Source organism: Suricata suricatta, chromosome 7, assembly GCF_006229205.1.
Source record: "Suricata suricatta isolate VVHF042 chromosome 7, meerkat_22Aug2017_6uvM2_HiC, whole genome shotgun sequence".
Taxonomy (NCBI): Eukaryota; Metazoa; Chordata; class Mammalia; order Carnivora; family Herpestidae; genus Suricata; species Suricata suricatta.
Window position 1 is genome coordinate 141,778,448 of NC_043706.1, and position 13,873 is coordinate 141,792,320.

General features: G+C 42.8%; 1 pseudogene; it reads left to right on the forward strand.

Annotated features, from left to right (window-relative positions):
• Positions 1–4,634: 4,634 nt before the first annotated feature.
• LOC115295387 overlaps positions 4,635–13,873 on the forward strand; it is a 15,746-nt pseudogene continuing 6,507 nt past the window's right edge.

Consider the following 13,873-nt stretch of genomic DNA (forward strand, 5'->3'; position numbering starts at 1 on the left):
TGCTCCTCTGCCCCTAAAGTTCCTCTGTGCTTTGCCTTTTTTATCTTTGGTTTCCTGGAGCTTTCCTCTGGTGTGGCAAGTCATAAAGCCTCACTTTCTGTGGTGCGGGGGTGGGGGTTCTGAGCCTCCTGCATCTGTATTTCATTTCTTTCACTAATATCACGAACCTTTCACTTGTTAACCCTTCTGTTTTCTTTGCCTCTTTCTGGAATTCCAGTTACAATTATCTTCAACACTGGGCTGTCCCACCTTCCTCAAAATGTACTACTCTGTTTTTTTCATATTATTTTTTCTTTGTGACTCAATTTGAAAACTTTACTAGCTCAACTTCAAGTTCACCAATTACCTTTTCATATATCCAGTCTGCTGGTAGGTGTGTAGAATAAGTTCTTCCTCCCCTGACTTTGTGTGTGTGTGTGTGTGTGTGTGTGTGTGTGTGTGTGTGTGTGTTGCCATGGTGGTGATGGTGGTGGTGGTTGTTATTGTTATTTGTAACATTTCTATCTGATTATTTATTATTTAAAAAGATTCTAAGTTTATTTTTGAGAGAGATGGAGATAGCGCGAGTGGGGGAGGGCAGAGAGAAAGGGAGACACAGAATCCCAAGCAGGCTCTGCACTGTCAGCACAGACCCTGAGCCAGGGCTTGAACTCATGAACCATGAGATCATGACCTGAGCTAAAACCAAGAGTCAGACTCTTATCCAACTGAGCCTCATAGGCACCCCTCTATTCATTCTTTTTTGTAGTTTCCAACTCTTTGTGAAATTCCCCATTTATCCATACCAGAAATGGTATCTATTTTTTTGTGAAAATTCCCGATTTATCTCTACAAGTTGAACTGTATACTTTTTCCACTATGCCTTTTTAACATAAATGTGATTTCACGGTGCCTGTTTGATGGCTCTAACCTTCAAATCTTCTCCAAATCTTGTTCTGTTGATTGCTTTATCTCTTGACACTTGATTTTTAAAAATTTTTTTTTGTTTTCTATTTTATATTTTTGATAGACAGAGAGAGAGAGCACGAAAAGGGGAGGGTCAGAGAGAGAGGGAGACACAGAATCCGAAGCAGGCTCCAGGCTCTGAGCTAGCTGTTAGCACAGAGCCCGACGTGGGGCTCGAACTGTGAGATCATGACCTGAGCCGAAGCTGGAGGCTCAACCAACTGAGCCACCCAGGCGCCACCACTTGATATTTTTTTTAACCATCTTTGCTTTTACTGTCTTTCTCATTAATCAAATGCAGGATTTTTTATTGAATGTATAGAATAAAATGATAGAGACTGAGGTCAATTTTATTTATATACAAAAACTGGCACACCTCTTCTGCTCGAAGGCCGTTGGGCTGGAAGTTCGCTTCACTGTGGTTCAAGAGTCAGGCCTGGGCTTCACTGTTGTTCCTGTTGTCTGCAGCTAATTGCTTCTATTGTCTTCGGGCTCCAAACTTCTGCAGCAGCAGTTGCTGCAAAGTTGTGCTTGGCTTCGGGCCTTGGGTGACAGAGGGCTTGTCTCCAAAGTTCTGCTTTCCAAAGTCCCCTCTGATCGATCTTCGGTCTCAAGCAAGCCCTGTGTGCTCAGGAGTTGGGAAGCCGAGCCTTCTCCACATTTCTGGGTTTCACGTCTGTGGCAGTTACACTCTGCCTTATATCTCTGGAGGCACCCGGACAGTGCCAGCACCTGCTTGTGTTGGGCATGGTCCTGGGCCTAAGAGAGTTTCCTCCTTCCTTCCTCAGCGATGGAAGCCTTTCATTTTTTATCTTCTCCCATAAGCAGTGAATTAGGTCCATGGGCAGGAGTGTTTCTGCTCCCTCTTACAGCTACAGGTGCATTTGGTTTCTACTCTTTGCTTATACTCTTCCTTTCTAGAAGTACCAGAGGGTGGACAGTTACTTGCCCCTCACCTCAACGTTTTGACTCCAGCTAGAGAAGGGTGTGAGGAAGTGAGTGAGGTTTCTTAGCTGGCCCTGGAGACAGTCAGTCATCACTGGGATGTCTGCCCCATGCATGGAGGGCTCGCCCAGTCTTCAGCCTGTCCCCTCTCTTCCTCATGAGCACCTAGCAGAGGAACATACAGAAGAATTTGGACTCTGAGCTTCTCTCATGTCTGGGGATAGTTCTCTCCTGGATTCTAGGCTTGTGCCTAACCCACACTTAGCCTTTAAGAATGTGTTAAAATTTTATCTGCTTTCTTCTGACCCACTTTGACAATGGCCACTTCTTTCTCCCACCTGCTGCTAAAGGTAAAATGGCTTCTTTCTCTTCTGGAAAGGCCTGGGCAGTCTTCACAGTTCAGAACATTGGCTGCTCTCTGATGGGCTTGAGGAATGTTATCATTTGTAGATTTCCAGATTTTTCTCATCATCAGGGCCAGAGTGGAATCCCTTTGATTCTTTCCACATACAAAGCTGAACTCCTTATCTGTTTTGTCCTGGTTTTTAACTATTGTCATTGAGGAAACACAGAAGCCTCACTTCCCATGTGAATATTACTATTTTAAGGTTTCTCTAATTGTAAGGCTTTTAAGCCACAGACTCCTAGAGAAATGATTGTTTTGAGACTTCAGAGGAGAGCTCCAGAGTACTTCTTTGGTGGTAGTTCAGCAGAAGAGTAGTCCTCTGATATGTAAAATGCTACTTAATAAGGTAATTTTTAAATCACAAAAATATCAGAACTAGTTTGATTCCATTGCCATGGGAAAACCCCATCAAATTGTAGCCAGTTTAAAAAGATGTATTTAAGATCTAAAAATCTGAAAAGCATTCCTTTTTTGCTCACCATGTTCTTTCACTGAGCACTCCCAGCACGTCCCCACCTTCCTGTCCCTGAAGAAATTCCATCAGATCTGCTATCTTTCTGGGCCTTCTAGGGACCATCATGTTCAATGCTACATAATAAGTCCATAAATCTAAGTCCATTCATGGCTAAGCTCCTCTGCCTTTCCCGGTGTCTGTGGCTTCAAAGCCATTTGGGGAGAATCCCTTCCATTCCCTTTCTTCCCCTTCCATCCTCCCCAATGTACTAGTGGTTTTCCTGGCTCTCTTCAAGGCCAGGGTGAAAGAGAGAAGAGCCTAATGAGCAGTGTGCTTTAAACATGACCAGCTCTCCGAAGAACAGAGAAGGCCTTGATCAGCGTGCTTGCCAATCTGACCTGCATGCGGTAGACACTCTGACGATGTTGACCTGGAGTTGCCCATGCCGCATCACCAACTACAAACGTGAGAAGAGGTACACACAGCCGGCCAACACCCCCTTGCTTGGAAGAAGTGTGGTTTTCTCTTCCCACCACAGACATAATGATTCCATCACAATGGAAACGGTGATAAGGGTCCCTTCTTGTGCAGTCTGGACAATGAAGCTTCCCAGCCTAGCACTCCCCTCTCCTGGGCCTTGACTTTTCTGCCTTCTTGCCCTCTCACGTGGAACAAACAAGCAAGATTTTTCCATGGAGTCCACCGAACATGCATCTCTGGTGGAAGTGCGGCTCACTCCTGGGCTACCCTCCTCATTCCAGGTTCCCACGCCAGCTGGCCGGCTCAGTCCTGTTAGGCATGAACCGAACACCAGTTCTTAAATAGAAAGTATCAAGGAGGATGCCACAGGCTCTCTCAAGGAAATGCTCACCATCAACTCATCCACAGAAGTCTTCCATAGGCTGAGTGTGAATAACAGGCAAATCCTGGCGGAACCAGAAAGACCATCTCTCAGAGTGTCTCGGTAGAGAGATGGTCCATCCTCTTTACTAAAGACCCCCAGGGCACCTGGCAGGTCTCCCAGTGCTTTCTCATGTAGGCACCTTTATACAAACCAAGACAGAAAGAGCCCTGCTGTGCCACTCAGAGCCTGTCACTGTAGGACATGTCCGATCAAGGTAGACAGAATAAGACGGAAATACCATAAAGAAGAAAATGTAAGCAATCTTTGTAAAGACATAATCCAGGAACCATTTTGAAAGCAGTAGCTGTGGCACATGAGGCAGATGACTGTCCTGCTCCCTGGAGACTGAGCATCTTCCACAGACACTAAATGGGCAATTCCTGCCTTCTTTTATTTTGATTTTTTTATTTCAGTTAAAGACACGGTGGTAAAATGTGATGCTAGGTGAACTCACACGGCCGCCTGCCTTTCCTTCCATCCTGACCATGACACAGAGCCCAGCGCCTTCCCGGCCCCCACCCTCCTCATCCCCCTCGTCCTGGGCACCTGCCTGCACACTCAGAAAATCCCACCTTCCCCTCTCCGGACTTTTTCTTGCCTTCCGCATCATCACCCCCTTAGTGACTTTCCCTCTGCTGCCTCATTGACTGGATTCTGTGTCTCCCTTTGCTCATGTGCAAAATAAAAGTACTGATAGTACGTTACTCCGAGAATGTTGCGCTGCTATTTGGAAAGAACTGAGAACAAGCCCTTTATTCAGCAAAAGCTGTACACCTGTTACCCGTTCCTGTATTTAGTGGGGGGGGGTTATATACTTATAGCTGATACTAATTGAATGTTTATTATACACCAGGCACCGTTATCATTTATTCAAGAATAATTTATAAACAATATAAGCTATGTGTTGAATTCTCATTGTTGTTGTGAGAAGCGCCCAAATATCCCAGTTTTTCAGAGAAGGGCTCGGGTCCTCCGGAAGAATGACAAAGCCTGTGTTTGCAGCAAAGCTCACCTACCTTCAGGCCCCGTGCTCTTCCACGGGCCACAAGTGCCGGCCTCACTGTGATGGCCACAGTCCCACACTTTTCTCCCCTCTAAATATTTCACATTCCCTTCAGTGCACAGTATCGGGGCTGCTGACATCGCTGGCCACACGGCTACAGTATCTAGAACTACCCATGCCTATCTAGTCTTCCCGTGCACTCACATTCAACTAATGAGTGAAGTTCGATCATTTGATGTCTGCACTGTTCTCTCACCCCACCCTCCGCTGTCCAGATCTCAGCTCCTGGCAGACCCTCATCGCCTCCTGCACACTAACTTTTATAAAATACAGATGTGGTCATGAGGTTCTTTCTCACTCTGTATAAAGATGGAAACTGGTTCCTTACTGTCCCTAGAATAACAATTACAAGCCTGTGTACGCCCTTCACGAACAGCCTGAACGTGCATAGACAGGCTGAGGCATTGAGAGATGATGTGGAGATGGTGTTCCGGACAGTTTTGTGTCCCCTTGAAACCCCCTCCTGGATCGGGCACCTGGGTGGGTCAGTCAGTTGAGCGACCAACATCAGCTCAAGCCATGACCTCACAGTTCATGAGTCTGAGCCTCACCTCAGGCTCTCTGCTGTCAGTGCAGAGCCCACTTCAGATCCTCTGTCCCCGCCTCTCTCTGCACCTCCCCCTCTCATGGTCATTCTCCCTTAAAGATAGATAATCATTAAAAAAAAAACCTTCCCCTTGGAAACCCTGCTCCTCACTGTGACCCTCTTTGGAGGCAGCACCTTTGGGAGGCACTTAGGATTAGATGAGGCCACGAGGGTGAGGCCCCCTGGCACGTTAGCATCTGAGGAGAAGTGAAACAGAGACCAGAACCTGCTTTCCGTTCTTCTCCCCACCCCACGTGAGACATGGGCAGAAGGTGGCTGTCTGAGGCCACAGGGAAAGCTCTCTTGAAGAACCCAATCTACTGGTCCCCTGATGGTGGACTTTCCAGCCTCCGGAGCTGTGAGAAAACCATTTCTATTGTTGAAGCCACCTGGCGTGTGGCATTTTGTTAGAGCAGCTGGAGCAGACAGACGGAGAGAGAGCACGAGAGAGTCAGACAATGTCCTGGTGACACGTACGCACCAGAGATAAGCCACTGCTCCCCACACAAGCCAGTCCCTTTCTGGCCACCCCACACTGCCTCGTGGTCCTCTTCCACAGCCTCACTTCTCCTCAGGAACAGGCTCAATCATGTCTCAAAATCAAAGTCCCCCCGGAAGCCACCTTGGCCTGTCCCCAGCCTCCATCCATACCAGCATCAGCCCTTTCCCACCCTGCGTGTTTCAGTTGTGACCTGATGTGACCAAGGGTGCTTATGGCCGTGTTCCCATTGGAACCCCAGGCCTTAGCACAGTGACCGACACGCGGTGACAAGAAAAACAATCAGGATAACTGCAAGTGTCTGTTTTGGGCCAGAGGAGGACGAAGCCGAGACAGAAGAAACCATGAGAAAGGGGTCTTGCTCCCACACAGCTTCCCTGGGGCCGCACGACTAGTGAACACGGTGCAGAGACTAGGCCACCTGGGAAGCAGCGTGATGTCATCACCGTCCCCGGTCAGGGACGCCGAGTGGACGGAAGGGTGCGCAGCTTTTTCAGCAATGACCTGACCCCTCCCAGCCCCAGCGGTGAGCAAGGAAAACAATCACAGGAAGTGAAAGCTCTTTCAGGCAGAAGCCATTTCCAGTAAACTCACTGCCACTTCCCCCTTCCTGGTCTTTGTCTCCACACGTGTTCTTACAAAGCATTTGACTTTTGTACGATGGGTTCCTTCCCCCAGAGAAGTTCTGTAGTATCTCTCTCACACACACACGCACACACATACACACACACACACAGGTATGTGCACACGTTTGCACACACACAGTTACACACAAACACCATCTACTCTCTCTTGGGTGTGCACAGTTTCTCACATGCGCACACAAACACTCACATATGCACATGTTCACAAAAGTGTGTACATGCTCAAGGCACACACTTGCACACAAGCATTTGCACGCACACACTCTCACACTCTCAGGTCTGTGCACACACTCCCTCACATGCACACACACACACATTCACACACATGCACACCTGGCTACTGAGTCCTTGTGGAAGTGAACTCCCCATCTCTGGACACACCCAGAAAACAGCACCGCCTTTTCCCTCAAACCCCCATTTGGAAAGTAGATTGAAGAAATGTGTGGTACATTTTCTTGATTTTTGAGCATTTCTCTCTCAGAGAGGTGAAATGTTTCCATGCCCACGCAAACTGTTATTTTCAGGAGAAATGTCTGTTTTCACACAGAGACAGTGACTCATTTTCTTCAGGTGGGAGTTTATGTTTTATGAGAAACTTTCCAGAGGCAGCTGGGCCATGTGAATTTTTCTGTTTCTCAGTAGTATCATCAGCATCTGTGAGTGATTAAAATGGCCTTGAAAGTAAACATCAAGGTGTTCTGTGCTGGATTGTTCAAGTATTTCAAAGCAGTCTTGGTATTCACCTCTGTTGAAGATGGCCTCCCTCTATGCGTGTCTAAGCAAGCTTGTTTTCATTCCGTGTTATTACCTGTCATAGAAATGCTCCAAGGGCTTATGTATCTGAAGAAGTTTCAGAATTACTGTGAGGTAGAGTCAAAAATTGTCAGAGACGGGGGCTCTGCATCAGCAAACCTCTGTGTGTGAAGTCAACATTGCCAGGACCACAGGCCCATTGCTGGTCCATGTAGACCTTCAAGCATATCAGGAAAAGGCTCACTTCCCTGTGGAGCACAGGGGTCAGATATCTCCTCGTGGTGAGGGTGAGGGCTGGTGGGTTCTGTCCTGGGCATTGCACAATGTCAGCAACATCCTTGGCCTCTACCCGCTGAATGCCAGGAGTTGCCTTCTGCAATTACAAAAACCAAATGTTGGCTCCAGACATCTCTTTTTCTCTCAGTGTAAATAAAAGAAGTAAATACATTTTCAGAAAAAGACAGGGTGATGACCACAGAAGGACTTATTGGATTCTATACTAAACATCACCTACATTCCTTTTTTCCCCACAATGCTTACTGTGTTTTTTCATAGTGAGTCCATAAAGATGCCTTATTTTATCTTCACCACAAAGTGAATATCCTTCATGGTTTAGCCTCAAGGGAGGAAGTTTGTAACATGATAGCAAGAGGGGTGCTATGACGTTTCTGCATGTAATTACTCTTAGAGTGAGCCTAACCTCCTTCCCGAAGTCTTAAAATACATAAAGTCTCAAATGTAAAATCTTAAAATGCAAAACACCTCTTATTCCTCGACCAGAACAAAGTCTTTCGATAAAATGCATATTTCTAACAATGAATTCTCCCAAACTTTCTAAAGTCAGAACCTGCCAGCTACTGCTTCTGAATGTAATTTATTTTTGTTAAAAATTGACCAATATGTGAGTATTTCTCAATTCCCTAGGTAGACCTCTAAAAAACTCTTTCCCATGCCACAATCAAGAGTCTCTGGCTGAAGGTCTGACATCAGTTCTGTTTCAGCTTCCAAAGGAGCCACTCACACAATGTAAGTCAATTAGTCAATTATAATAAACTTTTTTAACATTTATTTATTCCTGAGAAAGAGAAAGAGAGACAGAGCATAGGGAGGGGAGGGGCAGAGAGAGAGAGGGAGAGAGACAGAATCTGAAGCAGGATCTAGCCTCTGAGCTGTCAGCATAGAGCCCGACATGGGGCTTGAACTCACCAGCTGCGAGATCATGACCTGAGCTGAAGTCGAATGCTTAACTGATTGAGCCACCCAGGCCCCACCGTTTAAGTCAATTATAGAATATCCATCAGATCTGAACTGCTGAAAACTGCTTTCTGAGTCAATGACAGGGGAAGACGCAGACGAAAACCTACAACATAACGTAGTTATCTCTAGCTATCTCTATCAGCGTCATCTCTCTCTCTCTTTCTGTCTCTACATTGTTCATAGGCTTAGGGAAAGACTTGGACTTGACACTCACTGGCTCTCCTATCACACCCTCTTCCCCTTCCATCTGGCTTTCCAACGTCCAGCCACTGGGTCACCATCAGCTGTATGTGGTCCAGAGAGTGGGCTCTGTTTCCAAGGTCCTTCTCCTCTCCCTCCTTGCTCTTTTATTCCTTCTATCAGGCACAATCTCCACAACACAACAATATTGGTAGGTCGCTGCCATTGAAACAGAAAAAATATGAAAATAAAATCACTAACAATTTTTAGAGTATTTGCAATTCTCTCCTGGCCACATGGAGTTTATATCATCGGTTATAATTTTATAGCCATACATAATTCTACCCCATGTTTCATATGTATAATATATAGTATCAATAGTGAGGCATACATTATTTAGAGATACCAGTGAAGTCTTGTTTTGCCATAGGATATAATACTATTTAGACATACACACAGAAAGTCAATAGAAGTCTGTGAGAGATTTCTTTTTAATTAATTTTAATTAAATATTCAGTGAAACCCGTTTATATTTCCCAATGTACAACATTTAATGAGTCTTTCTAATGCTCATATGATTTCTTCCATTGAGTTCTTTCCCTGTAGCATTTTCTTTTCTCAGTATGTTAGAAAAAATGTTACAGAGAAGAAGGGTTTATTGTATTTTAAATTTATATTCATTGCCAACTGGATGCCCAAGGGACATTTGGGAAACGTCTTTTCATAAATCAAAAAATAAATAGGTGAATAAAGATTGCTCAGTAACCTGCGAGACTCATGTAACCGTCATTGATCCATGCCCACATTCTGCACAATTCTCTGACACTGTAAGGTGTGGCTTAAGGATCCATGTAGTGTTTATTATACAGTATCTGTTCTGTTCTTCAGTGATGTCAGAAGACGTTCACTGAGAATATTTAAAGATGGGGTCCATGAAAGAGGGTCATGTCTGCTTGAGTGGATTTACGACGGGTTGAATACCATGCATTCATCGGTATCATAGAAGGTCTTTCTGTTTGCTCAGATTTTATCAATGATGTAAGAGGGCAAATCTGTTTCTTGTGCACAAAATGTAAAAATAGCTATTTGACAAACCAAAGGTTCAATATTCATAGTTGTTTTAAAGATGGCTTTGAAATCAGAAATACCTCTGTCCAAATCCTACCTCAGATTCAAAACTTTACTATCTTTGTGTCTCGGTCATGTTACCTAATCTCTCCCTTCCATAGAATATTTGTCCAGAAAACTGAAATATTTGTTTTCATGTAGCAGGGCTCCTTGGTGAGAAAAACAAAGTGTTTTGGTGGGGGTGAAACCACTCTTCCATTTCTATTTCTAATACACACATGTATTACATTTAGAATTTTTAAAAATTTTTAACATTTATTTATTTATGAAAGACAGAAAGAAACAGAGTGCGAGCAGGGGAGGAGCAGAGAGAGAGAGGGAGACACAGAATCTGAAGCAGGCTCCAGGCTCTGAGCTATCAGCACAGAGTCCAATGAGGGGCTCAAACCCACAAACTATGAGATCATGACCTGAGCTGAAGTTGGATGCTTAACCGACTGAGCCACCCAGGCACCCCTAGAATATTTTAATCATGAACATACGGAGATTGGAAAGGAAAAAAATAAACTGGCCTTCATTCACAAATAATGTGTTTGTAAAAGTAGAAAGTCCAAATGAATTTACTGCTCCCCAAAAAATTAAACCTTAGAAGTGAATTCTGCAAGGTAACAAGATTCAAGGTCAGTGTACAAAAGGCAGGTGTAATTTTATGTGTAAGCAATGAACAATCAGAAATAACATTTAAGATAAACACTATTTACAGTGATATCAAACATTTAAATGATCCTGAATAAATACACCAAAAGTTGTTTGAGATCTCTTCTAACAAAATTTTTTTCAGCACAATTAAAGAAATCCTATGTAAGTGAAATATATATGATGATTATAGGTTAGAAAAGTCAGTATGATGAGCAGTTTGCGCAAACTGACTTCAAGACATTATAATGTGACAGATATCATGACAGTGTGGGGTTTGAATGAAGATAGACAGATACATTATGAAACAGAATAGAGTCCAGAATTACACTAGATTTAAATGGAAAATCAAATTTCAACAAAAATACCAAATAATTAAATATGAAAAAGGAAAGTTCCTTCAACAAATGGTGTCAAAACAACTTAGTTTCCAAAATGAGAAAGCATGGGGGTTGCCTCAAACTCTAATGTGCACTAATTTTTCTCTCAGGATAATTGAAATAAGCACATTTTCAGAAAGTGACAGTGTGCTAACCTTACATGATTCTCCAGCACACATCAACTACATTCCTTTTTTTTTTTATTGTACCACTTACAGAAATTTCAACAGGCTTTCATTGACATTTTCTTACTTTATCTGCACTTATCCTTTATTTTTTTTAACAGCAAGGGATTAATTTAGTAAACAGGATGTGGAGAGAAGTGTTATCATTTTCATGTATAATTACGTAATGTTCTCTGCAATCTTAGATCGACTTAAAGTTCCTATTAGGAAGATATAAAAATGAAAAGTCTTTAAATACAAATGAAATCTTATCAATGAGATCCATACCTTTGAATTAAAATATATATTTCTAACAATGAATTCCCCCATGCTTTCCAACCTTGGAAGCCACAATCATTTCCTCTAAATGTGATTTTCTCATTATGAATTGACCAATGAATGATAATTTAGATCTATGACATCAATCAAATTGGTCATGGATCAATGTTTAAACTATAGATGGAAAAGTTAAAAGTATAAATGTAAACGCTAACTAAATTTATCATGCTTACTCCCGACTGAACATTTATAGAATGTATTCACACTATAAATACATATACACTGAAGTGTCTTTATTTGTATATTATTAACTGCTTAAACTTAACAAGATTATTAAAATTAACTATTTAAAACTGCACTAAACACTATTTCTCACTGAAAAGGAATAAAAGGTTGATACACACAACAGCATAGATGAGCCTCTATGGAAGTAAAATAATCCAGGCACAAAAGAAGACATATATGTATTAGTTTTCTACTGTTGTATCACAACGGCCACATACTCTACTCGGTGGCTGGCAAAACTCTCCTCGAGAACCGCACACTTGTAGGTTAGGAATCTGCACACAGTTCAGCTGAGTCTTCAGGTGCAAGCCAAGGTGAATTCAAGGGGTGGGTCAGACTAGGCACTTACCTGGGGGGTCTGGGGAAGACCTTGCTTTGTAGCTTATTCAAGTTGCTGGCAGAACCCAGCTGCTTGCAGCCTTAAGACAGAGTTCTTGTAATCCTCACCGGCTGTCAGCCAGGGACCCTCTCCGCTCCCAGACACCACCCCTCCATCCTCGCATGGGGCATCTTGCCTCTCCAAAGCCAGCCAGGGCTCATCATATCCTCTTAATGCTGGGAATCATTCCTGTCTTTTTTTTCTGCTCCAAATCTGGAGAAAATCCACTGCTTTTAAAGACCTACTGTGATGAAAAAATGCTCCACATCGCTCATCATCAGGGAAATACAAATCAAAACCACATTGAGACACCCCCTCACATGGGTCACAGTGGCTAAAATTAACAATTTAGGAAACAACAGGTGTTGGCAAGGATGTGGAGAACGGGGAACCCTCTTGCACTATTGGGGGGAATGCAAACTGGGGCAGCCGCTCTGGAAAACAGTGTGGAGGTTCCTCAAAAAATTAAAAATAGAACTACCCTATAACCCAGCAATAGAACTACTAGGAATGTATCCAAGGGACACAGGAGTGCTGATGCAAAGGGGCACATGTACCCCTGTTCACAGCAGCACTTTCAACAATAGCCAAATCATGGAAAGAGCTCAAACGTCCATCAACTGATGAATGGATCAAGAAGTGGTTTATACATACAAGGGAATACTACTTGGCAATGAGAAAGAATGAAATCTGGCCATTTGTAGCAACATAGATGTATGCTGAGTGAAATAAGCCAGTCAGAAGAAGATGGATCTATGTTTTCACTCATGTGTGGAATTTGAGAAACTTAACAGAAGCCCATGAGAGTAGGGAAAGGAAAAAAATAGTTTCAAACAGAGAGTGTGGCCAGCCATGAGAGACTCTGCAACACTGAGGGTTGGTGGTGAGGACAAGGGCAGAGGGGAAAACAGGTGATGGGCATGCAGGAGGGCACTTGTTGTGAGGAGCACTGGGTGTTGTATGAGTCACAGGAATCGGCTCCCAAAGCCAAGAGTGCACTGTACACACTGCATGCTAGCCAGCTTGACAATAAATTGTACCAAATAAATAAATAAAAATAAAAACATAAGTGGTTATATTAGGCCCACCTGAATAATTTCCCTTTTGTCATTTAAAGTACCACAGTCACCATTAAAATACCTCTAGAGGATCAAGGTCATGAAGGCCACTTTAAATTCTGCCTATCACAGTATTGCATGATTCTACACAGATGAATATTTGAAAAGACAAATCTAAAGATACAGAAAGCAGATTAGTCGTTACTTTGAGCTGGGGATGATTACAAACAGGCATGAGGGTTCATTTTGGGGTGAAATGTTTTAAAACCGGATGATGATGATGATGATGCACAACTCAATACATTTACAAAAAAATAACTAAATTTTATATGTAAATGGTAAATTGGTGGTTCACAAATTATACATCAGCAGATTTCCTAAACTATTCAATATATTGACTGCTAAGAATACTGTTTATATGTGTACATAAAATGCAATAGTAAATATGTATTGTTAGGTAGTTAGTTGCAGATTTCTTAGGAAACACAGAAAAAAGAAATAGCTAGAAAACAAAACTTATAAATCAGATTTCAGCAACATTAAAAAAAGAGTTCAAAACACTATGCTTGATAAAGGGCACTGGGAAGATAATAGGAAGGTCAGACACTGGAAGAATATATTCTCACCACATGTGTCTGACTGGTGACTTGCATCCAGAATATGAAAATCTTACATAACATAGCAATAGAAAGACAAAGAATTCAATTAAAAATTGGCAAATGACTTAAATGCATGCTTAACAAAAGAACTATGATTTGACAGTAAGCACATGAAAAGGAACACAACATCATTAATCATCAGAGAAATGTGAACTTTACCCATCCTTAGACACTTGTCATTGTCACTAAAGTGGGTAGAAGACAAAGACTGACAATACCCTCTGTTGACAAGGATGTACAAAATCAGAAACTTGCATACATCACTAGCA